The sequence below is a fragment of the Molossus molossus genome, unplaced genomic scaffold, assembly GCF_014108415.1.
Source record: "Molossus molossus isolate mMolMol1 unplaced genomic scaffold, mMolMol1.p scaffold_m16_p_3, whole genome shotgun sequence".
NCBI classification, from domain to species: Eukaryota; Metazoa; Chordata; class Mammalia; order Chiroptera; family Molossidae; genus Molossus; species Molossus molossus.
The window spans coordinates 102,479,856-102,507,400 of record NW_023425366.1 but is presented as its reverse complement, the minus strand read 5'-3'; the positions used below and the strand labels follow the sequence as shown (position 1 = coordinate 102,507,400).

Here is a 27,545-nt window from a genome sequence, read left to right as displayed (position 1 = left end):
GACAAGGAAGGAAAGAGAAAGGAGGAAAAGGAAGAAGATTAATAATTCTCAAGTTTACTAAAATAATGTGCATTCACATCTTTTAAATGGACCTTTGATTTACCTATTAGTGTTTTTATCACTGATGCCCACTTTATAGATTGTTAATTCACTGTTGGATATAATCATATTTAAATTGACCCAGAAATCCCCTAGGAAAACAAAAACTGTAAGTAGTCTATCAGAAAATTTTCCAAGGTGTACTGGAACTGACATCCAAAGGAGAATGAGGCCCAGTAACATAAGAAAGAGGAAGACAACTCCAGAATAGAGAGTTTATTAAAGGAACTTACAGACAGAAGTGGAGTCTTGGGTAGCACCCAAAGGGGATGAGGGCTTGATATATATAGCCTGCAGGAAAACAGGGGGCTTGTAGCCAAGTGGTACTTACTTGGTAAGAGCTGTATATGCCAATTCAGTAAACAATTTGGGCCAAGTTACCTATGTAGAAACATTCCTCTCAGGTGATACGGGCTCACCTCTCTCGGGGTGAACTGGCAGTCACTGAGGGCAACTGGCTTGTGAAGATGGCATCAGTCATGTCAAGCACCAGAAACCATTGTGCCTAACACAGTCTACAAAATATTTGTGGGTCTCAAAGGACAGATGTTATAGATGGTGCAAGTCCAGTGGAAAAAGCAGACAGACTGACCAAAATGGGCCAAAGGCCTACAGAGAGGACATACTTTTGTTGCTTTTTACAAAAGCTAATCTGTTAGCTGAATATATGAAAGAAATGCTAATTACCATCTACTGAGATGAAGGAAATCTCCAGAAAGACCCAGTCTCCCTAGAGGACAAGATTTGCAACCTGTCGTCCTGTAGAAGGGTTCCCCTATGGTGAATACGCAGAACCCACTGTTATTATTATTTCCTACTATGCAAGTTGAGATGGACTCTTGGTAAATGGTTTACTAAACACAAGAGCTAAAAAATACAGCAAGTCCCTTTTTAGTAGATATCAGCTGGTCTGCAATGTTGGTCCAATCCTGCATCAATACTACCATGGGACACAGACTTCCTCAAACTTGAATTAGAGGGTCTTATGGCTCTAATGACTAAGCCAGACTAAAAGTCATAATACCCAAATGATCCCCAACATCTGTGTGTCCAGCCCTGTTGACTTTTGGACTCTGGGTCCAAATTTTATACTGAAATTTACTTACTGATAACTACAAATTCCAAAGGAAGCACCATGCATCCTTCAAACCTTCTTTGCCCTCCATATTTCCTGTGTATAAGTATTTACAAAGACTATCAGGAGCCTTAGCTGAAAATCTAACTACTTCCTTCCACACACTTTTTTTTCATCTCTTCCCACTGTCTTTTTTTTTAATCCTCACCCAAGGACATTTTTTACATTTATCTCCAGATAGAGCGGGAGGGAGAGAAGGAGGAACAGAGACAGAGAAACATCAATGTGAGAGGGACACATCGAGTGGTCGCCACCCACATGACCCCAACCAACCAGGGCCAGGGACAAACTGCAACTGAGGTACGTGCCTTTAGCAGGAACTGAACCCGGGTCTCTCTGGTCTGCAGGCCGACGCTCTAACCACTGAGCAAAACCAGCCAGGGCCCCACTGTCTTAATATATGGTTGTTAGCCAAATCCTATCTTTAAGATTCTTAAGTACCTCTCAGTCCCTTCCGGCCCTTAACTACTCTCTCTGCCTGAACTCAGGACCTCATCTTTTTTTTTTTTTTTAATTCCAAAACTTATCTGTGCCTCCCATCTCCCAACTTAATAGCCTAGCACGCCCCCAACTCTCACTACTTTTGGTATAATCCTAGTTTCCAGACTGCCACCAGAATAATGCTTCTCAAAAAATAAATAAATACCAATAATTTTAAGAAGCTATTCATCTGTTCTCAAATTGTATGGTGATTCCTCATTGCCTGCAACCATTAAAACCAGGCCCCAGCCTAGTTCATCAAGCTTATTTCAGGCCACTTCTCTTTACCTTGGACCCCAGCAACATAAACATCGCACGCTCTATGCTCTTCTTAACCTCATAGCCTACATTAAGGGGACTCTCTCCTTGACCCACATCCCCAGAGATCCCCTACTTAATCTTTGTTCCCAGAGTCCTTTAGGCACATAGCTATTTGTATTTGGGTCATGATTATGTGATTGTTTGCACATTTTTCTACCTACAGAGACAGTGGGCTCAGGGCAAGTACCCTTAGTGAGCATCTTTAGTGGATACTTAACAAATATCTGTTGTTCAAAAAGTAGGAAGGGAAGTTCAGGGCTCACACATTTAACTTACCAAAAAAAAAAAAAAAAAAACTAAACTAAAACTACTCTTTCAGAAATGGCAAAAATGCAAAAGGTAATGCACACAATGGCAACAGAAAACAGGCCCACGGGCTGTTACCTTTCCAAAGGTACACAAGCACCATCAGTTTAGGGCACTGGCAAGCACAGCTGGGCAGAAGCCAACTCCCACAGAGTGGCTGCATTTGTCTTGCTAAGGGTGGCAATGACAGCATCTGTCAGGACGCAATTGAACAGAGGAGCTCAGAACCAAGCAGAGCTGTAACATGATGCACCAGTATCTGGTTGGAGTGCAAACAAGGTATGCTTTCTTCCTCTAGTACACAGTGGGCACCATGCCAAACACACACACTGCTTGCTATTTTTGCAAGTCTAATAGGGTCTGCTGAGGGGAGGGGTAAGAGATCAGCAGTTCATAATGACTCTCATTATGTCTGGTGCATTTTGAGCCAAGATTAAACACTAGACAATCCTCTGTCCAGTGTCAAGGGCTTTCAACTGCCCTTTCATCAGGATAATTCCACTTCAAACTAATTTAGGTTTCTTATAACCCAAGCTTCCAAAACTGATACACTTTACTGTTTTCAGCCCAGGAAAAAAGAGGTCAATGTCTGCTCCAAATAGAAATACAGCCCTTGGGTTCAGGTTCTCTGACTGCTACACAAGAGCTATGTCAGAAACATGCCCCCAGGAAATCTTGCACGCTCCACAGAGGTAGCTGTAAGTCAGACACTCCTCTGAGAGTCTTCTGCCCTTCCCACTGCCGTGTACACTTCTGCAGATTTCAGTCCTTTCAACATAAAGCTGGGGGAACATTTTTGGGAGACATCTAGAAAAAATGTGGAGCTTTCTCAATTCTACTAAAATCAATAAGGCTACATGAGTTTCACACCAAGGTAACAACTGGATTCTATAGCTAATTGGTTTTCAAGTCTAAACAGAAAAAATAATAAATCTCTAAGCTAGATCTTTATAGTTAAATTAGAGAGTAATATAAACCAGTATTGAATTTTAACAATTACTGAGTACCCTGTCATGTAAGAATATCTAGCTTTATTCCTTCACATGTGGAAAATGTTTAGTGACAATACAGAGAGGACGATACAAAGGTTTCTAGAAAAGAAATGTAAGAATTATACAAGTCAAATACAGAAGATGGGAATTAAAAGTGAGAAGTGGATAATAAAATTGCCCATAATACTTTCCTACCTTTTGTGGTCTAAAAATTTATCATACTTCAAACAAAACTAACATCACCGTAACCTTCCAAGAACGTTAATAGTTGTTATTTGGTTTCATAAAGAACAGGTTAGCAATTCATAGAGACCCTGAGTCGTAGAAATGATTACACAAAGAAAACACACACACACACACACACACACACACGATGCTGATCTATTAAATAAAAAAAGGCCATGTCTCAAAGATCCAAATCTTACTTTATGAATATAAAATAACTCTAAAAGCATGAATTTATTATATAAACATTATAATTACCTATTAAATAAAAGTCATCTTACATGTGTAGGTATATACATGTACTTACCCCTTTAAAAGAAAAATGTGTTTAATGTGTTGTTACTTAAAACAAGGACTATTTCACAGAGAAGGCATCCATGCAACTCATGTAACATTACTTATATAACTTTATTTATATAAATAGTAACTTTGATTCATGCTTTTAAAAAGCATTTAATGTATGAGAATTTTTAAATGAACTTTTTATTGATATATAACATACAAACAAAAAAACCTCAAGGCAGTATAATATTTACACTCCAAACACATTTGTATAACCTGCACCCAGATGAACAAACAGATCTTATCAACACCCCAAAATCACCCTTAAATGTACCCAGTCTCACTTCACTAGGACAACATGTGTCTAGAAATTCTGCCCTTACTTATTATGGACTATTTATAGGTCAACTTGGTTGCCTACTGCTCAAAAAACTTCTATTCTGGAAGTTAGGGATCATTCTACTGCATTTAATAGCAGCTCTAGATCTGGAGTGAGAATAAAATTCTCAAGGGTGCCATAAAAATCAATAATTTCAAACTAAGATGCCAAGCCCTACCTAAAGTTACCCTGAATGTTCAACAACTAAGCCAACAGTGGAGGCCAAATCACACTACTTGTCAACGAGAGATGTGCATTAAAGTCCTAAGTGTGTATGTAATCCAATGAAACAGGCCTAAAAATTCTGCAATAGCTCTAGGCTTCTACTCTGCAACTCTCTAATTTCTTAATAAAAATTTAGAGTAAATACCTGTAAATAAATTAACCTTCTACTTACCAAATTCATTTTGCAATTGTGCTATCCTCTTCTGCCTTTTCTTCCTGTTCCCCCACCCCCTCATCATTTTCTCATCTCTTAAAGCTCTCCTAAAATGTCACATTAGTCTTCAATACACTTTGGCCCCCTCCCCATAAAAAATTCATTCCTAAGGCTGAAATCTCAATCTGTACTTGCATACCACCTGGGATGCTCTATTCAAAAAAAGAAGGCTAAGAGCTAAATTTTTCAGCAACAAAAAGACAGCAAAGCACTTTTCCATTTGGTGCTGCAGAGGGAGCCAGAACCATGCAATGCAAGCAAGTTGTAAGTCTTTCTAGAACTGGATGAATCTAATGATAGTGAAAAATATAAACTACACACACAATCCAGGTACTACACACACAGGGCACATACACACTCATCCAGACTGGGGAGACTCTGAAAGATTGAATACTTTATGTGTTCAGAGAGAAAAACAGCATGCAATTTATTTTGTGAGGAGGATATAAGCAATAAAAAGAAAAATAAAGCTATTTTGTTCTATCTAGTGAAAAGAGAATGAATTTTAAAGAGAAGCATCAATTCCAAGACTCCCCAGCTAAAGTAAGTAAGTAGTCAACACTCAAATTGGCAGGCTGTCTGACAAGTGGTCTTTTTCCTTCAAGAACTCTTTATGAAAAATTTCTGGGATACAGTTTAATAGAAGCTGACCTATATGTTTTCCCCCCTCTAAAACACAGTAATGGGTCAGAGTACAGATGGGGAGGAGCAAAAAGTGGGGCAGGAGAAGGTGGCAAATGTTAACGAAAAGAGGGTCAAGACAAAAGTAGAAGGAAAAAACCCGACTGATCCACACCAAGTACGTTATATTACCACAAGGTCACAAAGGGAGATTCAGCAAGACTTGCAGCACCTCAAAACTACTGCTGATTAGCCTAGGTCGGTTTGGCTCAGCAGTTAGAGCATCGGCCCATGGAACAATGGGTGACGAGACTGATTCAGGTTAAGGGCATGTACCTCGGTTGCAGTTCGTCCCCAGCCCTGGTCAGGGTCGTGCAGGAGGCAACCAGTTGCTGTGTCTCTCTCATATCTATGTTTCTTTCTCTCTCTCTCTCTCTCTCTCTCTCTCTCTCTTTACCTCCCTCCCACTCTATCTGAAGAAAAATAAAAAAATATCCTTGGGTGAGGATTAAATAAAAAAAAAACGGTGATTATAATACAATACCGCAATGATTACAGCAAACCGAAAAAGACATGCTGATGAACGGCAAAACACAGTTAACTAGTAATTCCAGGTAATAAAGAGCTCATTTTCTGACAGCTCTTTCAAAATATACAAAAGACATTTAATAATAAGCTATAAATGATGTTGATGTTGTTTATACTGTAATAGAGAGACAGTTAAGAATTTGCATAATGTAGAGATTCTAGGTAAATCCTTAACAATGAACGAAATGCCTAAAACTGTAGCCTACTCAGTCTAGATCGTCAAACATTAACCGAACACCCCTATGACAAGAACTAAATGACGTTCTAGAAATCCAGGAATGACAAGTCTGGCTTCAAGCAGCTTATTAAGTAGTAGGGGAAACAGGAGAGCAAAATATGCATACATATGTAGAATGTGATGAATCTGGTAGGACAGAGTTAGAACCAAAATCCAAAATGAAGCAGGGGATTAAGGCTCAGTCTGGAAAAGCACAAACCTACCCAAATATAATATTTAAGCACATATACTCATCATGAAATAAGGCTGTTCTATCAACATATAAGATATGCAAATTATACAGTGAATTAAAATGTATTAAGAAATGTATTAATTCCGAGTACAGTAGTAGTGTACCAGAACTTTAGACTACTCTAACAATATTCTCTCTGCTACAATGATGTTGCCTAATTTTCATATAAGTTAATGGTGATGTTATTTCTCTGAAGATTGTTAGTATAAAGTATAAAAGAAATGTCAAATATATTAGAAAACAAGAAAGGACTTGTAAAAGAATCTTTGGAGCAAAAGAGAAGACAGGGAAGAATGAACTGTGGTCTTGAGCTGGGATGAAAAGAAAAGAACAGTGATGTCATTAAAAGAGCCAGGGGATTGGCCATTTCTGGTCAAGATGTAAAAGAAACTAGGTTTACCCTCTTGCCTGACACAATCAAAAATGCCTATTAAAATATATGAAACAGCCTGGCTGGTGTGGCTCAGTGGATTGAGTGTCAGACCATGAACTGAGAGGTTTTGGTTTTATTCCCGGTCAGGGCACATACCCAGGTTGTGCCCAGTGAGGGGCATGCAGGAGGCAGCAGGTCAATGTTTCTCTCTCACATTGACGTTTCTACCTCTCTGCTCCTTCCTCTCTCTAAAAAAAAATCAATAAAAACATATTAAAAATATATAAAACATTAATACTTTAAAAATCCTCACCTGAGGATACAGTCAACCCTCATTTATCGCGGTTAGTTCCAGACTCTACCGCAATAAATGAATTTATGCAAAGTTAGATTCTTTATTTATACAGTTGTCCCTCGCCACTTCGCACTTCGACTTGTGTGGCTTCACTCTACCGCGGTTTTTTCAAATACTATACTATATTTGAAAAAACTGTGATAGAGTGAAACCACACAAGTCGAAGCGCAAAGTAGCGAGGGACGACTGTATTTTCCATTGATTTTTAGATACAGTGGGAGGGAGGGATAAAAGGAGGGAGAGAGGAAGGGAGGTAGGGAGAGAGAGAAACATGGACGTGAGAGAGACACAATAGTTTTCAAGATACTCACCATGAGGCAACTAAGAAAAAGGATCCCTCAGATGCAGGACAGAAATGAAGAGAACCCTATGATGGTGCCAACTTACTGTCTTTGAATTTCTAGCATACAATGTAAGGAGGGGACACTGAGGCAGAGCTTTAAAATAGTGACAGAAAAATAAGGAGAAAGAGACAAAACCACAATTATAGTAAGAGATCTCAACATACCTCTCTAGGTAGAATAAACAGGCAAAACGTCAACAAGAAGATAATACAAATAAAATAAAAACACATATAATAAACCAACTTTACCTAACTGACTTATAGAACATTCCACCCAACTATAGAGGAAAATTACATTCTTCTTAAGTGCAAGGGAACATCTACAAAGATAGATCATATTCTAGTCAATAAAATAAGTGTCAAAAAATTTTAGAGGATTTAAGTCATCCCCAAATTTTTTTTATTACAATAAGGTTCAATTAGAAATCAATACCAGAAAGATCTTTGAAAAATACTCAAATATTTGAAAAGTAAATAAGATATTTCTAAATAAACCATGCATCAGGGAAGAAATCACAAGAAAAATTATAAAGTATTTTGAACTAAATTAAAATGAAAACACAAAATATGAGAATTGGTGCTGCCAAAGTAGTATTTATAGGTAAATTAATAGCATTAAAATGCCTATATTATAAAGATTAAATCTTAAACCAATGTCCTTAGCTTCCACCTTACAAAACTAAAAAGCAAGCTAAGTAAACCCAGTAAGCAGAAAGGAGGACATCAGTGAAATATAATGCAGAAAACAATAGTAAAAATCAGTGCAACCAAAGAGCTGGTTCTTTAAGATCAATAAAATTGATAAATCCCCAGTCTACTGAGAAGAGAAAGAGAGAGATAATTTAAAAGGGTAAGAAAGGGAGAGAGACTACCAATATGGATCTAGAATCATCACAGATTATCTAGATATTAAAGGGATAATAAGGGAGTATAATATAAACAACTTTATACCAATAAATTAAAAAACTTACATGAAATTTAAAAACTCCTTGAAAGGACATAAATTACCAAAGCTGACTAAAGAATAGATGACATGAATTGTCTAATATCAAGTAAAGAAATTAAATAATTAAAACTCTTCACATACACACACACACTTCAGGCCTAGATGTCTTTACTGATAAATTATATCTAACATTTAACAAAGAAATAATAACAATTTGACAGAAACTCTTCCAAGAAACTGAAGAGGGGGACTATTTCCCTATCCAAAAGCCAACATTACTCTGATACCAAAACCAGACAGAAACATCACAAAGAAAATTACAGATTAATTTTTTTTCATGAACATAGATGCAAAGATTCATTTACCAATTTTTAGCAGATCAAGTGCGATAATATATTTAAAAGGTAAAACATGATCAAGTAGGATTTACCCAGGAATACAATGTTTAACAAAAATAACTCCGTAAAAATTTACCATATTAAAAAATTTCATAAACACAGTATAGGAATTTTACAAAATCTAACATTCATTCATGATAAAAATCTCTTATAAACTAAGAATAGAATAAAAGATGTTCAAGTATCTTTGAGAAACCTACAGTTAACATCATACTTTATGGTAAAAGACTAGATACCTACCCCTCCAGGTTGTCTGCTCTAACTACTTTTATTATATGATGCTGGAGGTTCAAGTCAGTATACTCAAAGAAAAATAAAAGGACATCTAGATTAGAAAGAAAAAAGCAAACTTGTCTCCATTCACTAAAAATATAATCATCCATAAAAAAAATCAGATGGAACCTACAAAAACTGCTAGAACAAATAAATGAGTTTAGTTAAACTAAAGGACACAAGATGAATGTATAAAAGTACATTCAATGTATATACTAACAATGAACAAATGAAAACTGAAAGTTGAAAATAGTACCATTTATTATTGCATCAAAACTATTAAATACTCAGGAACAAATCTGACGAAAAGATGTGAACAACTTGAATACTGAAAACTACAAATATTGCTGAGATAAATAAGACCTAAATAAACAGAGATATATACATTATGAAAGAGTTGAAACTCAATAGTTTTAAACAGTTAGATGTCCCCATTTGATCTACAGCATCAATACAATAACCAATATCCCAGAAAGATACGTTGTAGAAATTGAAAAGCTGTCTCTAAAATTCATAAGCAAATACAGAAGACCTAGGAAAAGCCAAAACAAATTTGAAAAAGAACAAAGTTGGAGGACTAATACTACCTGATTCCAAAACTTACTATAAAGAGACAATATTGGCAAAAAATAGACAAATAGAAAAATGGAACACAACAGTCAATACAGACAATACATAAATAAATCCACACATATATGGACAACTGATTTTTTTTTTTTTTACAAAGGTGCAAAGGCAATGTGGTAGAGAATGGGTAGCTTTTTCAAAAAAAATTTTTGCAAAACTTGGATTTCCACATATGAAAGAAATTTATTTTAATATACCTCCCACCATATACATAAATATAAATCAAAATGAAACATTTACCATCCACTTTATGTCAATTATACCTCTTTAAAATAAAAGATAGGAAAGTCAGGAAGGGAAGGTGGTTTTACCAACTAACTATTCATAGGGCTGATTCAGGCAAACTTTTAGTGTAAGACCAATGGGTATCAACCCTGGATAATTGATAATTAAACAACTGGTTAAGCACTTTCAAACATGTTGATTAATTTATTCTCAAGAAAATCAAAATTCACTTCTCATTTCTTTTTTGTTTGTTATAAAATCCCCAAGAAAACAATATCAACACTGGTTTCCTTTCACTACAACAATAAGAAACCAACACCTGAGGGAAGGGAATATACAGAAAATATTAAAAATGTGAGCAGACAGACAGCTCTGGTGTGGGGTGGTGGAGGAATTGAGCAAAAAGAAAAAGAGAGAGAGAACTCATGGACACGGCAACAGTGTGGTAATGGTGGAAGTGGGTGGGGGGGAGGGTGTAGAAGAGGACATAGAGGGAATACATGGTGATGGAAAAAAAAAAAATAGTCACAGAGATGTAAAAAGTACAGCATAGGGAATATAGTCAATAATATTGTAGTAACTATTATGGTCATATGAGTACTAGACTTATTGGAGTGAGCACTTCATAAGGTATATAAACGTCTAATAACTATATTGTATACCTGAAAGCAATATAATATTGTAAGTGTAACTGAAAAATAAGTAATAAAAATAAATAAAAAAAATTAAAATGCTGTATAAAACCAACGGAGAGATAACAGACTGCCACATCACACTGCCAATACCCTTTCCCACACACCTGGGGTTATCCAGATCCTATTCTAATATAATGTATCCATTCTATAAGTAAATGCTCTTCATTAAGAAGTGGGGAAATCTGTAAGGAGAGAAGCACTTTTTCTGGCATAAAGTGTTACAATCTTAATTAAATAGGGAGTTTCTGAGCTGGCCACAACCAAAAATCACCCGGAGAAGTGAAACAGTTATGAGTCATGTAAAAGCATGAAATGTGGTTTTGGTTCCTACCCTAATGTTTACTGTATGTATCAACATTGCATACCAGGGTCCATACATAAAAAGTGCTAAAAAAAAAAAAAAAAAAAAGAGGTAAAACTTAAATAAGTCAATTCCAAAATCTGAGAGGAAGTTAAGTAAACACTTAAGTCAATCTTGTGGTACTTGTGTTACCAGATACAAAAACATCTCTCTTAAGAACAGTCAAGGGTCAACATAAGCTGGGGGAATAATAATGCAAACAGTTTTGAACTGCCCCACTGAATCTCTCTAAGCGTAGAAAAAAGACAAAGCTAATTGATAATAGTTTATATTTAACCACAAGGCTGTCTTAGCCAGAGATCCAAGCCTCTCCCAGACTAAGTACATAAGGTCAATAAGCCAAAGATGATGCAGTTTGATGTGTGCAAATTCTACAAATGCACAGTAGCCTGCAGAGTGCTACTCAAACATCCTATGGATCAGTCAACATTTACTAATCATGTTAACATCATCAGTAAGATCCAGAATGGCTTTCTAACACATCCTGAGTTTTCTCCTTCTACTTCCCACCACGATATTTTTTGTTTCATTTAACTTTCCACTTGCCCTAGCTATAACAGTTAATTTTTTTTTAAAATCCTCACCTGAAGATGTTTTTCCATTTATCTCAGGTAAAGGGGGGGGGGGGAGGGAGTGAGAGAGAGAAACATCCATGTGAGAGAGACATATCAACTGATCAACTCTTTGTCTCCCCCTTGACCCTGACCAGGGCCAGGGTGGAACCTCAACTGAGGCATATGCCCTTGAGTGGAATTGAACCAGAGAATCTTTGGTCCGCAGGCCAACGCTCCAACTGCTGAGCCAAACTGGCCAGGGCAACAGTTAATTTTTTTAAAATTCCAAGTCTAATGCAGAAACCAGAAATATACATATATTTCTTCACACAACTGCATACACTTTGGAAATTTTGTCTTAAATCTCAGGAAGACATTTTCAAAATTCACACATTTCTCCTAATAAATCAATCTAAAAAGACAAAGTCAAGAAAAACACTTATGCATTCATTTTTATTTGGAAATATTCTCTCATATTAACAATAAGAAAACAAACCACAAATACCCTCCATCTCTGAGGACAAAGCCAGAGGGAGACCTTAATAGTGACAGCTCATAAATTCTAGTCCAAGATCACAAATACAGCTGTAAGAAAACTCTCCCAAGGAAAATATATGGCATTAGAAAAATCACAAGGGAGATTAGTGAGAAACTAAGAGCGTATCTATCATTCAACAACTTTTCAAAGAGCATTTTTTCACAGTTTATTTACTTTAAACTGTTCCAAAGTAATTAACTCAAGGATGAAACCCTAAAAAACAGAGACTCATCTTTTATATTCCTCTTATGTCTCTATAATAACAACAGAGTTTGGGACATATGGAATGCACATACAACAGTAACTGAAGCAAGAGAGTTCACCTGGAAGAGTGCAGGAAACCCAATACAGTGACCACTTGACAACCCAGAACAGTGACAAATGACTAATGAACAGTTCCATTGAGGTAACATTGTTTCTTATAAATTTCATTCATTCTATATAAATGAGGCACAGGGAAGGGTTTTATTAAACCAGAAGAACCAATACATCTCCCCAAAATTTACTTTCTGCAAAGTTAAAAAACGAAAGTAAACTAAAAACTGATATGTCCAAAAATATAGGTTAGCAGTTAAAAAATAAAATTTAGAAATAATTTTGTTACATTCCTTTGCCATGAATTGTTCATAACAAGCATATTTCCAGGATTTCAAGTTGAAAAATCTAAAATTACAATTTTCAGATAGTTGCCAACAGTTATGGACCCCAAACAAAGAGGGCTTGACATTTCATATTAATCTCTTCTCAGAGAAAAGGTTTTAATCATCTGCTAACAAACAGTATGCATGAGCCCACTCCATTTAAGGTTTTTCGATCTAATGTTCCCACTGGGATATACAGTAGTCTAATAAACCATAAGCACATCATGATTTCACCAAAGTCTGTCATTATTGCAAAACAGAAACTCTGAGGTGTTGTTCATTGTAATAATTACATACTTTCATGCAGTTTCATCTAAACTGTTAATACTACCATAGTCTAGGTAATTCATGTTTTTCTTTTATTTTTATCCTCACCTGAGAACATTTTTGCATTTATCTTCAGGGGGAGGGGGAGGGGGAGGGAGAGAGGGAGGACGAGAGAGAGACACATCGATGTGAGAGAGACACATTGACTGGCTGCCACCCACAAGACCCCAACCAGGACCGGAGACAAACTGCAACCGAGATACATGCCCTTAGTGGAAACTGAACCCTAGACTCTCTGGTCCACAGGCCGATGCTCTAACCGCTGAGCCAAACTGGCCAGGGCTAATTCATGTTTTTCAAAGTCTACTTTTGAACAAGGAAAAGGGAATTTTAAGTATTCTAACACCTATAACTTCTTCACACGTATCACGGCTTCCCAGTATTAGAAGCATGAACCACTTGCATTCTGGTTCAATTACAGAAACTGAGGGTCAAAGAGAGCCAAAAACTCAGTGAAGGACAGACAATGTGCCAGGAGCAAAGCAGAACCTGCAATCCAAGACTCCTGATTCCCAAGCACTTTCTCTGATGAAGTATTCACTCACATAGCCTGAACAGTGTAACAGCAAACACTGACTTCCTATTCCTCACTGAATATATTCTCAACAAAACTTCCCACTTGCCTTTAATTAGCTGTGGTACTTTAAATATCTTTGTAAGTGAGTTCAGAGTCAAGACCATAAAACAATGTAAAGACAGTTTCCTCTTTTTTCAGCTGCCAACATGTGACATGCAGGAGAAATAATTTTACTGCCCGGAATGAATATCTCCATAATTGCTGAAAGAGGACCCTAAAGAGCATTTCTCATATCAGTAGATACAATTTGTCCTCAATTACTTGTACAAATAAACACAGTATTTCATATAGTCTAAACAAAGAAAAAGTATGAAAGGGGCCTGACTAATGTAAAGTGTTCCAATATTTTGGTTATTTCTCATTCTCTGAATCACAGCCCAATCAATTTAATACTTTGTCCCTTACCTGGTTGTCAAGAAAGGAAAATGAGCTAGGTGGACAGTAGGAGAAGAGTTAAGGACCACATCTCAAGAGTATAAAAGAAAAGTATTCCTTATCTCAATCTCTTCATCAACAGCTCTATTTCTACCTCCAAGAGCAGCCTTTCAGAGGAAATGTGGAAATGGGCAGGAAAATAAAGCTTTCTCTTAAATGTCTACTTTAATCTTTAAAAAAGTTCATCTGTGCCATAAAAAAATATCTTAAAAACTATTTTGAGCTGGAATAATGCAATTTTGGTAAGAAATAATAAAGACAATAGGTTGCTTTAAAAAAATAGCATTTCTACCAAAGCTTAACAAACAGGAATGTGGAAACTGGAACAAGTAAAATAACCCAAAATTAAAATCCTAGGATTCTAGCGCTAAGTGCTGTTTTCTAGAAACATTATGATTATCTTACTTTGTGCCTTTAGTCATCAAGACAAAATATGGAATAACTATGCCAGGGGATCTATAATACTGTGTTTTTCAAATAAACCAGTAGAGCACATTTGGGGTCACTTTTTCAGGTACCTTTTTAAAAAAATAAAAGCCAATATAAATCACATCTTAAAATCCCCAAAGTCTATACAACTAATTGGTAACAGAAATGTTCTTATATAAATAAAAGTCTTCACTTCAGTATTAATTGAGCAGAATAAAAACACTCAGATCATGTCTAATGTCCTTGGGTTTGAATCTGTAAAGAATTCACTCACACAGAAGCTCCTCTTCTAGAGACAAAAAGCCCCCAAAGAGCTCAGTACAGCCCATCCTTGACCTACAACTCCTAAGCCTGAGAAACATCTACATTAACAAAAGCCTCTGTCACCCCCAACTCCCATCCCAATATCAGTGCCCTGCAACTACCATAAAAAATAAAAAAAAATCTTATCTTTTTAACTCTTTTGGACACCCCCCAAAAATTTGTTCCCATGGTCCTCTAAAAATTTTTATTTTCCTGTACTACAATTTACTCAGTTAAAAAAGTGTCCTTTTCAAAATATGTTATTTTAATAGGTATAATTTTCTATTTCTGACTTAGTAGGACTATGCTTATATGTTAAGTAGCATCCAACTCACAAAGGCAAAGGGAACTTAGATTTTTTGGGGTGAGTGGAGGATACATAGAAAATAAACAAGGCTGATGTGATAGGGGTGCTAGAGTCGGGGAGCACCAAAAGGAAGATGGAGGAGTTCCTAAAGGCATAAAAATATGTGCAATTCTATACCATATAAAGAAGTTGTAGTTTAGCCTATAAGTAAAGGGAAGTCAATGAAAGCTCTTGAAGCAAGTGACATGGCTCAATCTGCATGTCGTCAAGATTACATTAGAAGGAATTTATAAAATGGACTGAAGAACAGTGAGATTAGAGTCTGAGAAGCCAGCTAAGAAACAACTGTTATAATGCAGCCATTGTTTCAGCAGCTGAAACAATGCAGTGGCAGAAATGGTGGAAGTGGTAAATAGGCACAGAAGAGAATGCATAGGACAAATCTACAGGAGGTGCCATACAAAGAGTGAGGGAAAGAGGAATATGACTTCCAGATTTGTAGCGTGAACTTCCAGATTCATGGTGGATGTTTAATTGATGGTACACATATTGACTAAGGGAAGAAACTGAAGAGGAAAACTAAATTTAGGACAAGTATTATAGAGTTCAGTGTGAGATATGTTGAGTTTGAAATGCTTATGGATGACCCAGGTTAAAAACAATTGTGATAAGCACCTGAGTTTATGAATCTGGAAGCTGAGAAGAAGAATCTGGGTTGGATACTTAAATGGAAGTTGCCCATAGCTAAAAAGGAATGAATCCACCAGGGCACAGATCTTTGTCATTTTATTTGCTATATGCACCTAAAATTGTCTGCCCATAGGAGTACAAGGTTAATAAATACTTAATGTGTGGATACTAAGCAAAAGTGAATAGTGGTAGAAGAGGAGTAAACCTTATAGAACAGTTTATTTATTTATTTATTTTTGAAAATTTACTGGGAAACCACCATTTTTAACACATTCCAAGAAAGTTAGAATTTCCAAAAAACAAAAAAGCAATTTACAAATTATCACTTAGGGGAAAATATAACTTGCTAGCAAATCAGGAACTGCTTTAAAATATACTCCTGGGATCATTATCATTAACTATACAATCTTCCATCGGTATTCTCACTATAAATTTGGAGCCTATGTTTCCATTCAAATATTGCTTTAGAATATTTTAGAATATATAAAGTTCAACTTGCCTTGAAAATAATCATCTACCTCTAAGTAAATAGAAATGACAAAAAGTGATGGATATTTTTGGTTTCTGCTTTCTGTAGATTAGCAAAAAACAGTTCCACCTCTAGACAGAAGTATGACTTTTTGATACCAAGAGTTCCAAGAGTAAGTGGGCACAACTGGGTTTGTAACCATAGCAAAACCATTTCAAGAAAATATACTTATTTTAGTGGTCCAAGTTTAAAAAAAAAAAAAAAAAGCGGCAATTTCTGAAAACACTGGAGCACCATTAAGATTTTAATAAAATTACTTGTCCAGGTAACTCCCAGGAAATTGCACCTGAGGTAAAAATGTGAGAATTCCAACGCCTTATTTGTAAAACCAAGAACCCAAGAGAACTGATAAACATCACAGCACTGATTCAAACAGTTAGTGACACCTTCAGTAGGCTAGAGCATTATTCTCAAAAGTTTCTTAAAAAGGTAAAAGGGAGGTCAAGAAAAATAGCATGATGGGATAAACACAAATTTAAAGAACTTTACTACATATATCTGAAGATATTCATTCTCTAAGAGATGGTCAGTAATGTCTCCTTTCGAACTGCACTTAATCCATCAGGCTTAGCCTCCCTTATGTTAAGTTCTCCACCAGGACAGGATGGCTGTACCAAGCTTTAAATGTATCCAGGGCAGAGTTTCCGAGTTACACATCTTTCTGTCAGAGCCTTTTGTATAAGGTTTGCACACAAAGGATGCTCAGTAAATGTTTGCTGAACCAAGAAATATGGGGAGAATGAATTAATTAGCCCACTTTAAAAGGAAATAAAATTAAACTGTTTTCTAAAGTCAAAATATTTTAGACATAAGGCATGTGGGACAATAATTTTACAGTGCAAAGACAGGCTATTCCTGCTCTGATACTAAAAATAGTTTGTACTTTTATGGTAAAAAAAAGTAGAGCCCCACATAAATATTTGCATGTAAAAGAGTGCTCAGTAAATTCCACCTCACTCCCACCCACCTCCCTCTCTGTCTCTGCTGCTTGTCTGGTCTCTTTTGGATCACTTCTGAAAATGGAAGGCTACAGTATCCCTGGGCCAGCTTTTCCTGGCAGCACTATCAATTTTACTATCCTAATAGACTAAGACACTGGGAAGACAGACTGTGACATTCCATGGAGAACAGCAGACACCATATTCTTGGAATAAATTTTTGCCTGGTGTGTATATGCTGATCAGTATCTCATTTTACATTTATATCCCCAGAGAGGAAAAACAAAGGTCATATTGTATCATCCCCCCCTCCCTCCCCGTAAGTAATTAATGTTGGAATGCAACAAGAGTGTGTGATTAGCAATGTCGTCAATTGGGAAAATAATTATTTCAACCTTCAATCATGCAATATCAATTATTGAGCACATTCTTTTATGTGCTACAAACACACAGATGGAGAAAATGAATATGGTACTTTCCTTCAGGAGAACCTGGAGTCCAGCAAAAGGGGCAGACATAAAAGAATATCAGAAAGAAAAGCCTACAATTATAAATTGTAAGTGTTAGAAAATTTTAAAAGTGACAGAAAGTGAGGAAGGACTAAAGGCAGACCCTGGGGTGAAAATATGGCCGGAAAATGCCTCTTCAAGAAGATGAAATTTCAGCTCAGGTCTAAAGGATTAGAAGAAGCCCATCAAGCAAACAGAAGAAGGAGGACCACTTCAGGTGGAGGGAAGAACATGTGTAAGGTACCCAAGGTGGGAAAAAACTTGGCATTTTGGAAGAAATGAAGGAAGGTCAGATTGGCAGGGGCCAACGAGCAAGAGAAGGTGAAGCAGAAGAGACAACAGGGAGTTGGATAACTGAGCCTAACAGCTCACAGGAGTGTGAATTTCAACGTGGATACACTGGGAAGCACAGAGACGATTTGCATCTGGAAATAGTAATATGATCAAATATATATTTTTAAAATATCACAATGGCTGCAATATGGAGAATGGACTGAAAGGGTTCAAGAATGGAAATGAAACACAAGAAAGGTAGCTCAGTTTTTCAAGGCAGCGGTAGCTGATAGTTTTACAGGTTTATTCCACTGTGTGCAACACTGGCTGGGCCCTTGTGTCACGCAGTAATGTCCTCAAGGAGCTTTACTGTCCCTGGGGAGAGGTACACATATGCAGCCAACTCTATAACAGGGTACAAAATGAAAAAGGTCAAAAGTGAATTATAAAAAGAGTGACCATATATCCCATTTTTCCAAGGAGTCTTGATTTATGCTTATTGTTCCAAGGTAATTATTAATGGTGCCCCCTTTCACGCTCAGAAAAGTTACACATTAGGTGGTAAATTCTGGGGTCATCCTAGTTATAGACAAAGGATCGTGGGAGTTCTGAAGAAACTGTAATTAATCCTGAGGGAAAAGCTCCAAGGAGAAGTAGATTTGAAGTCATCATTGAAAAACAAATATGACCATTCCAAACAAAGGGAACAGCAGTGTGAAGAAAGTACCAGACTCGTGCAAATATCAACAAATACAGCTACAGCTTGGTTTTATGGACAGCAAAGATGAGGAGAGGCAGCTGGGAAGGTATGTTGGAGCAAATTTAGTTAGAATCTAAATGATCTATACTACAGAGCTTCGGTTTTATTTAGGGGGTTATAGAGGATCACGGAAATCTTTTTAACAAGAGAGTACAACAGCAATGAGTGAAATAATGCTGAACTATAGTAAGAATCCAGATACAGTGAGTATTGCATTCACTATCATGGTAAAAGGAGCATGGAACCAGGTGGCAAAGGCATTCTGTAACTTTGAGAGCTAATCTAAGTGATTTTCCATACAATCCTGGCTGGGTCGAGAAGCAAGCAAGAGACATTGGATGGAAGAAGAAAAGTAAGAACAGAGAGCCAAAGAGCTGAATGTGTAGCCTGAAGGCAGGCTCAAAGACAGTGAAGGAGAAAGATGGGCTGTCAGGTTTGAAGAGGAGGCAGAGAAATGTGAGGTCAGAATCACCAGGAAAACAGTTTTTTAAACTCCATATCCTCCCCTATCAATACCCAGATATGTCAATTTGTCTCTTCACTCTACCTGGAGGACAAAGGGAGCAGTCAGCATATACTCCCTAAGTGATTCCAATGTATCCCCCTTCACACACAATTCCACAATTGCATCCCCTTAGTGCCTCTCCCTATCCTCCCCCACTGCCATATTCATTTGAGAAACACAGATTTAGAGTTTTAATACAGGGAGGCAGGAGGCAGGTGATAATTACACAAGCGGGTTATTTAAGTTCAAAAAGTGCGATTCAACCTTTCAGCAGTGAGTGCTGGGTCTACTGCCCAGCTTTATATTTCACCTGAAAGGCAGAGACATTTCCCATCATCCTCATTATTTCTTAGGGAAATCTGATGATAGTATTTTTTTAATTGAAAGTCATTATTAATAGACTTATTCATAGTATGATAATTTCATTAGCAACTGTTCAGAAGATCATTTTGCACTCATCTCTGGGGTAACAGCATTTCTGTTCTCACAGCAATGGATTAAAAACAAATGCTACCTACTACTGACACACCTCAAGCAACTGTTAAATCATATAAGTGTAGGTTTTGCTACTTAAACAAAAAGTCTTCTGGCGGTTTTTATTCCATTTAATTTTAGAAAGAAAAACATTTCCTTTCGAATATGTGAAACCCAAACCAGAAATTCAAGTACAGTATTTTGTTAAATTGAAGCTTTCTTCATAATGAAGAAAACAGTTAATGATCTTTAGCTGCCACTCATACACAGGCAATATTTTCAGATTTCATTCACACCTGCGCCTCCCCAGTACTGCCACCGAGTAACACCAATTTTTGTAATATGGAGGACTCATAAAAGTTATACACCTTAAGAGCTCAACACCACTGTGCTTCTGAAGGAAGAAATAAGTAGAATCTAAAAGAAAGAATAATGAAAAACTCTATTAACATATGTATGAAAGCTGAGTTACTTGAAGGAGTTGGTAAGTTTAAGGAGAGAAGACTACAACACAATTAGTCTACTACAGGCTATATTCAAGTAAACTCCTACTAAAAAGTAGCCATTTTGAAAACATTTTCTGTAATAGAGTATCTATATCATTTGGGAAAAACACTTATTTTCTGCCAACAATATTATGGAAAAGAACTCAATTAGTAAATATACAGAACAAGAATATAGTTCTAGTATTCATAAAATTGTTTTCATACAAAATGTGTTTCAAAATTTTAAGATTTGTTACAAGTTTTGCAAACAATATAGCAACATTCCCTTTCCTTTTTCCAAAAATAAAAATTAGTACAATTCAATTTATTTAGAAGTGTGACTGACAGCACCCGCACTGGAGTCACCTAAGGAACTTGGTGCCACATGCTGACCCCCACCCAAGGGACTCTGGCTCCACAAGTCAGAAGTGATGCCTGGGAATTTGCATGTTCATAAAAGCCCCAGAGTTATTCTAAAATAGGTGGTCCAAACATCACCCTTTGAGAAACATTTTTCTGTATGTTCCCTATCCAGAAAATGCAGCTAATTGCTTCTCAATCTAATTATAGCTAATCTCAGCCACACAGAACAATTAGAACCTGTCCAGCTTTGTACTACATGATTTCAAGACATATGACACAAGCGCTTCCTGAGCAAACACAGGTGCAAACAGTGATCACGAATGACCTCCTACCACAGTATCACTGTAGGCAGACACGTGAGAGAAGTGGCAGCTTCTGCAGAGCTGTGATCAATGAATGCAGGTAAACTGTTTCAGCAGGCCTCCAGAAAGACACCAGGTGGGCCTTTGACATGACTTGCCTGCATTTGTGAGCCACTTGGTTCCCTGCTTCTGTGTATGTGTATTTGTGAACACTAGGATGAGGATGTACATCCCTAGGTATGAAAAGACCCAAAGCTTCTTCAAGAACTTTGCTATATCTGCTTGGTATAAAATCGTCAATGCTTGCATCAATAAGCAATGCTCTAGAATTCATTTAGAAAGACAAAATAGGTTCTTTTAGACATCATTAGGACCCAGCAGTAGCTCAAGTGCACTAAAACAGTTGGGTTCCTGTGGCAAAGCAGGTCTAATGGGACTGAGGGTTAAGTACAGCAAGGGGTGTGTCATTAAGGTTCCCTCAGCCTGAGCCTCGGGGACTCTCTAAAAGCAAATATCGGTCCTACTCAAACAAAGCATATAAATCAGTATAATTTTGTCTCAGATACTATTCACTGAAATGTTCAAGGGAAAGCTAAAAAGAATGCAGTAATACTGTATTTATCTTCATATTTAATTAAAAAGAGAGCTAACAGCACTTCCAAGAGAGAGGTCATTCCTTGTTCAGCACAAGATTTCTCTGTGCAAAGCTATTTTGAAATGGGCAATAAAACAATTCAACATATAAACACTTATGAAAGCTACCATTTCAAAAATGCTACTGATGCTTTAGCCAACAACTCTGAAGATGAAATACAAATGACAAACCCGTAGCTGGAGGCAGCCATAAGACAATCAAGAACGTTATCCACTGTCAAAGTTCAATTTAAGCCACCATCTTCCTCTTCCCTCATAGTGCCTAGAGGGTCTCAATTGCCTTTAACACAACTGTATCATAGAAAAAGGTTTTCAGGAAGAAAAGTTATATGCAAGAACTTAAATATAAATCTCTCAAAATTCAAAAGATCAGATAATCATTTTGTCCTGCATACAAACGATATGAACAACAGAGGAAGAAAGATGATATCCCACAAAAAAAAACTAATGGATAATACTACAAAATGGTAGATTTAAAATAACCTTACAGTTGTACCCATTTAAAGAGAACCACACAAAGGTGACTGTGGGCAGATGGGTTGGTTTCCAGTCCAATGAGTGCACAGTTGGCTCCCTGGGCAAGATGACACATTCAGCTCTGCCTATGTGCACATACTGAATCTTCAAATGCAACTTTGGCTTTTCCTCCTTGGAAAAATAATTACAAATTGGGCATCAAGACATCCAATAGTAACATTTACATCAAGTAACATTTACCACATAGAGTTGCTTGTGCCTGCCTTAAAGCCCACCCACAATTTCATTTTCAATTAGCAGTTCCTTGAAAGGCAGTAATGAAAGCAGTTGCTAAAGAGCATTCAGATGTCACTGAAAGACTGCAAACCCAAACTGTAAATAGCACATTATGAGTCGCCTGTCACCACCATCAACTCCCACGGGAATCTCTCAACACGTGGCTATCACAACCATCTGCTCCGCTCCCGCCAACACCATTGCAAACCACACAGCCGCCCACCCACTCCCACCTCCCACTCATTACCTGTCATGTACAGACTTGTGTGGGGATGGGATTGTTGTAAGCAGAGATTAGAATGCAGAACACACAGAGGTTTATTTCATGTTCTACAACTAAAATCTGACCACATGCAGATAACATTTTATCATCAGAAGAGGGAAAATGTAACATTAACACAAAAATACAGTCTTTAATGAAGAAAAGGGAGTTCTGTCTATCCTCATCAACTATCAGATGTGTAGTGGCTAAATCTTAAGTGAAAAACATGTTCCTTCACCATTCAGTCACTAGTATTATAGGAATTCATGGCAGGTGGAATTGAGAATCATGTCTGACACTTTGTCCTCCTGAGTAATACTCCTCTACAATATATAGATTTAAATGGCCCTTAATAAAGTTTTGCATACACATACATATAACAAATCCTTACTTCAGGACTTAGTAAACATCACTGTTTTGTGGAACAATTTCTATAGGTCTCAGGATCACTCAAGCTGAGATACCACTCATTCTTTTTTTTTTTAATTTTACTTTCTTTTATTTTTTTATCAATTAATTTATTTATTTTTGTTACAGCTCTTTCTCCTTTTTCCCTCACTGATTCCCCCCTCCCCCACCCTCCCCACCCTGCCCCCAGCTTTGTTGTCCATGTCCATTGTTCATACATACATGCATATAAGTTTTGTGGTTTATCTCTCCCCCCCCACACCCTCTTCTGGGGATTGTCAGTCTGTACCCCACTTCCACATCTCTGTGACTACTCCATTCCTCAGACTGTTATGTTCATTATATTCCATAAATACGTGAGATCATATGATACTTGTCTTTCTCTGTTTGGCTTGTTTCACTTAGGATAATAGTTTCCAGGTCCCTCCATGTCGTCTCAGAGGATAAGAGATATTTCTTTCTTACAGCTGCATAGTACTCCATTGTGTATATATGTACCACAGCTTTTTTATCCATTCGTCTACTGATGGACACTTGGGCTGTTTCCAGATCTTAGCTATTGCAAATAGTGCTGCTACGAACATGGGGGTACATACATTCTTTCTGCTTGGTGTTTCAGGCTTCTTAGGGTATATTCCTAGAAGTGGGATCACTGGGTCAAATGGAAGTTCAATTTTTACTTTTTTGAGGTAACTCCATAGTGTTTTCCATAGTGGCTGTACCAGTCTGCATTCCCCCAGCAGTGTACTAGAATCTCCTTTTCTCCACACCCTCACCAACACTCGTTTGATGATTTGTTGATGGTGGCCATTCTGACAGGTTTGAGGTGGTACCTCATTGTTGCTTTAATTTGCATTTCTCTGATGATTAGTGATGTTGAGCATTTCTTCATATGTCTCTTAGCCATTTGTATGTCCTGTTTGGAGAGGAGTCTATTTAGTTCCTCTGCCCATTTTTTAATTGGGTTCTTTGTCTTTTGTTGAGTTGTATGAGCACTCTATATATATTGAGAATTAACCTCTTATTTGATATATCACTGGCAATTATGCTCTCCCATACAGTGGGTTGCCTTTCCATTTTGATGATTGTATCTTTTGCTGTGCAGAAGCTTTTGAGTTTGATGTAGTCCCATGTGTTCATTTTCTCCTTTGTTTCTATTGCCTTAGGTGATGTATCAGTGAAAATTCTGCTGTAGTTTCTTTTCCAATTTCAGTCTATTTTCTGCAGGTTTTATTTTATGAGCTGGTAATCAATGTGCTATGTCCATTTTTTGTCACATTTACTAAATTTTAATTAGGAATTATACAAATCACTTGGGATAAAATGTATTACTGGACACATCACTCCAAATACATCTGTCTCTCTGAAGTCAAGTAATGTTTTGTTTTTTGTTTGTGTGTTTTGGTATTTTTGTTTATTTATTGTTTTTTTTTCTTTATTGATTTTAGAGAGAGAGGAAGGAAGAGGAAGAGAGAGAGATAGAAACATTGATGAGCAAATATATCGATTGGCTTCCTCCTGCATGCCCCCACTGGGGATCAAGCCCATAACCTGGGCATGTGCCTTGACCAGGAATCGAACCAGTGACCTCTTGGTGCATGGGTTGACGCTCAACCACTGAGCCTCACCTGCCTGGATGAAGTCAAATAATGTTTATACTCACTTTTACCAACATTCAGGGCTGACGGAACACATCTCAGACAACAATGTAAGGCATCATGAGACACTCAATCAAAACTTGTAGAACTAAAACAATAAACTATCACTGCTTCCAAATGCCCACATTAAAACAAAACAAAGCAAAACACCGTTCATATACTCTGTTGTACTAGTCTCAGGTTTCCAAACAAATACCTCTAACATAATACACAACTGATTCTGAACAGAGATAAGCCTGAATTGGGGTTTCCTCAATAAACGATGTTAAAAACTGTCATTTTATCCTTATTCCAAGTCAATTAAGATTCCAAGAGCGACTATAAGCTAATCTTTCTTGGCCCAATCTTTCTTTACACTGTATATGTTTTTATTTTTACTTATGTAGTCTGGACAAAGAAAACAAAATAATATGCAACTTAAATTCATAAGAAGAAAAAAATAATTTTATTAAATATCTCAGTTTGTAATTTTCACGTAACTATACTCTTTTTGAAAAAAATCCCAATTAACACATTAAACTTGAAATTTTGAAGTATGAAGTAGAAATCATTTAACTGCTGCTCACATTTCTTGATAGTAGCTCAAGGTACCCTCAGTCATTTAACCATTATATAACAAATGTATTTATGAAAGAACACAGAGCAAAGTTCATATATCCTTTCATTATTAAGGTGTAATTCCTAATTACATCAGTGTATCAAATGCTCTGATTTCCAGACACCTGTAGGCTCTAGAGTCAAGCTGGATAAATACCTGTGTGATTTCAACCTGGATTTCCACCCAAAATTAATTAGCAGCTCTTCAGAAATGTGACTTTAACCAGATATGTTTAATCAGAGTTTTCCATTATAAATCCTCCTTCGCAAGTTAATTTCTACTAGTAACAAATGTCACTGAGAAGTCCTCAGACAATATGAGTCAGTCCAACTAAAATAAAGGATCAGCCTCTGGTAGTAAATGCTCGTAAAGGAAAAGAGCACGGATGAGATACTGCCTCATCAGGATGAGTAGAAGTACAGATGGTGGCTTATTCACCTGAACCCTTCTATACCAACACAGCCACTTACTCCAAATAAAGCCATACAAAGCAGATGCTTTGTATTAAATACACTAGGTGTAGTGCTAACAAAAGCTCTAATTTTAAAGACTCAGCACTGGGATCAATCCCTCTTTTTTCTAGAAATCAGTATACATCTTTGGTATCTACAATTAATAATTTTGTATACAATTTTGTTACCTTCATTTTAAGTTCCAAATCCTCCACCACATTTGATATCGCCTTACTAGATTTTCAGAGAGAAAAGCAAACTTCTATTTCTTACAAGCAATACCTACCCAGTTCATTTTATATAAAATTTTAAAAACCACATAAGGCATTCCCACATAAGCCAGTCTCATCAGCAAGATTAGAGTCTATCTAGCTGGACTCCTGAAATAATCCCAAATTCCTTTATTTTCCTGTCAAATGGTATTCTTCCTTGCCTAAAAGCAATTTCAACAGGATGCCTCTTTCTCTGGGAAATTCTGCCCTTAGATAAATGGATTTTTGTCATTTAAAATTTAGTTAGAAAGGAGACTCTAGGATTTAGTTTGATGATCCATCTTGGTGTCTGTCAGTCATAATAGTGCATATAATCCCCAAATTCTCTAGTTCACTTAGGTCTGTATTCTCTGGTTCAGTTCATACTAGAGACAGAAAGGACAGACTACTAATGGGCTAAACAGAAATTTAGAAATAACCATTCAGAACCAAATCTTAGGGTTATCTGAACTTGCCAACTTTTCCTCACTGTTTATTTTTAAAACTGCTTTGTTGTTCTGGCCAATTTGGCTTGGCAGTTACTAGTGTTGGCCTTCGGACCAAAAAGTCTCAGGTTCGATTTCAATCAAGGGCATATACCTCAGTTGCGGTTTAGTCCCCAGCCCTGGTCAGGGTGGTGTGGGAGGCAACCAAACGATGTGTCTCTTTCACATCAATGTTTCTCTCTCTCTCTCTCTCTCTCTCTCTCTCTCTCTCTCTCTCTCTTTCTCCTCCCTCTCTTCTTCCCTCCCACTCTGTCTGAAGATAAATGGAAACATATCGTTGGGTGAGGATGAAAACAACAACAACAACAACAATAAACTGCTTTTTGCACTCAGTATTTTAAACTATAAAGTACTTTTTAAACATCCCTTGTGGTCTAGAAGTTATATATAATGAAAGAAAATTTAACTCAGAACGCTAGGAAGAATTAAGTTTTCCCAAAATGCTGCTGAGAAAGTCATAATTTGGCTAAGTTTTGGCAACACATCACTTCATCGTGTTCTCAGTGATTTCAACGTGGCTTGGTATCCCAATTAGAGAATAAAGCTCCTTACAGAGAAGACCTGTACAACTTCTGTTTTTCTTTTTTTTTTAATCCTCATCCGAGGACATTTTTCCATTTTTTGTACAGACAGAGTGGGAGGGAGAGAGACGAAGAGAGAGAGAGGGAAACATCAATGTGAAAGGGACACATCGAGTGGCTGCCACCCGCACGACCAACCAGGGCCGGGGACAAACTGCAACTGAGGTACATGCCCTTAGCGGGAACCGAACCCGGGCCTCTCCGGACCGCAGGCGGACGCTCTAACCGCTGAGCCTAACCGGCCAGGGCACAACTTCTGTTTTGATTTTCCCTCTCCCAAGTCTAAGTAGGAAAAAGAAACTACCATGTTCCTGTTAGTAAGAGCTAAAACTTTTTTATATAATAGCTGAGTGCTCATTGTGTGAGCTGAGTGCTCATTGTGTGAGCTGAGTGCTCATTGTACAAATAGTTCTGTAGAGGACAAATACAGGCTTTGGGGGGGGGGGTCAGAAAGACATGTACTCCTTTTGTGTAACAGTTAACTTGTTCCTTTATTTTTTTTAACCCCCTTTAGAAATTAAGGAGAGTGTTCAAATGTGCCATATTAAAG

At 37.1% G+C, this 27,545-nt stretch overlaps 1 protein-coding gene across 2 annotated transcripts in view; it reads right to left on the bottom strand.

The window, feature by feature from the left end:
- The window catches only part of AUTS2 (activator of transcription and developmental regulator AUTS2), a 1,152,295-nt gene that overhangs the window by 795,644 nt on the left and 329,106 nt on the right, over nt 1-27,545 (bottom strand). The gene's annotated exons all lie outside the window — the stretch shown is intronic.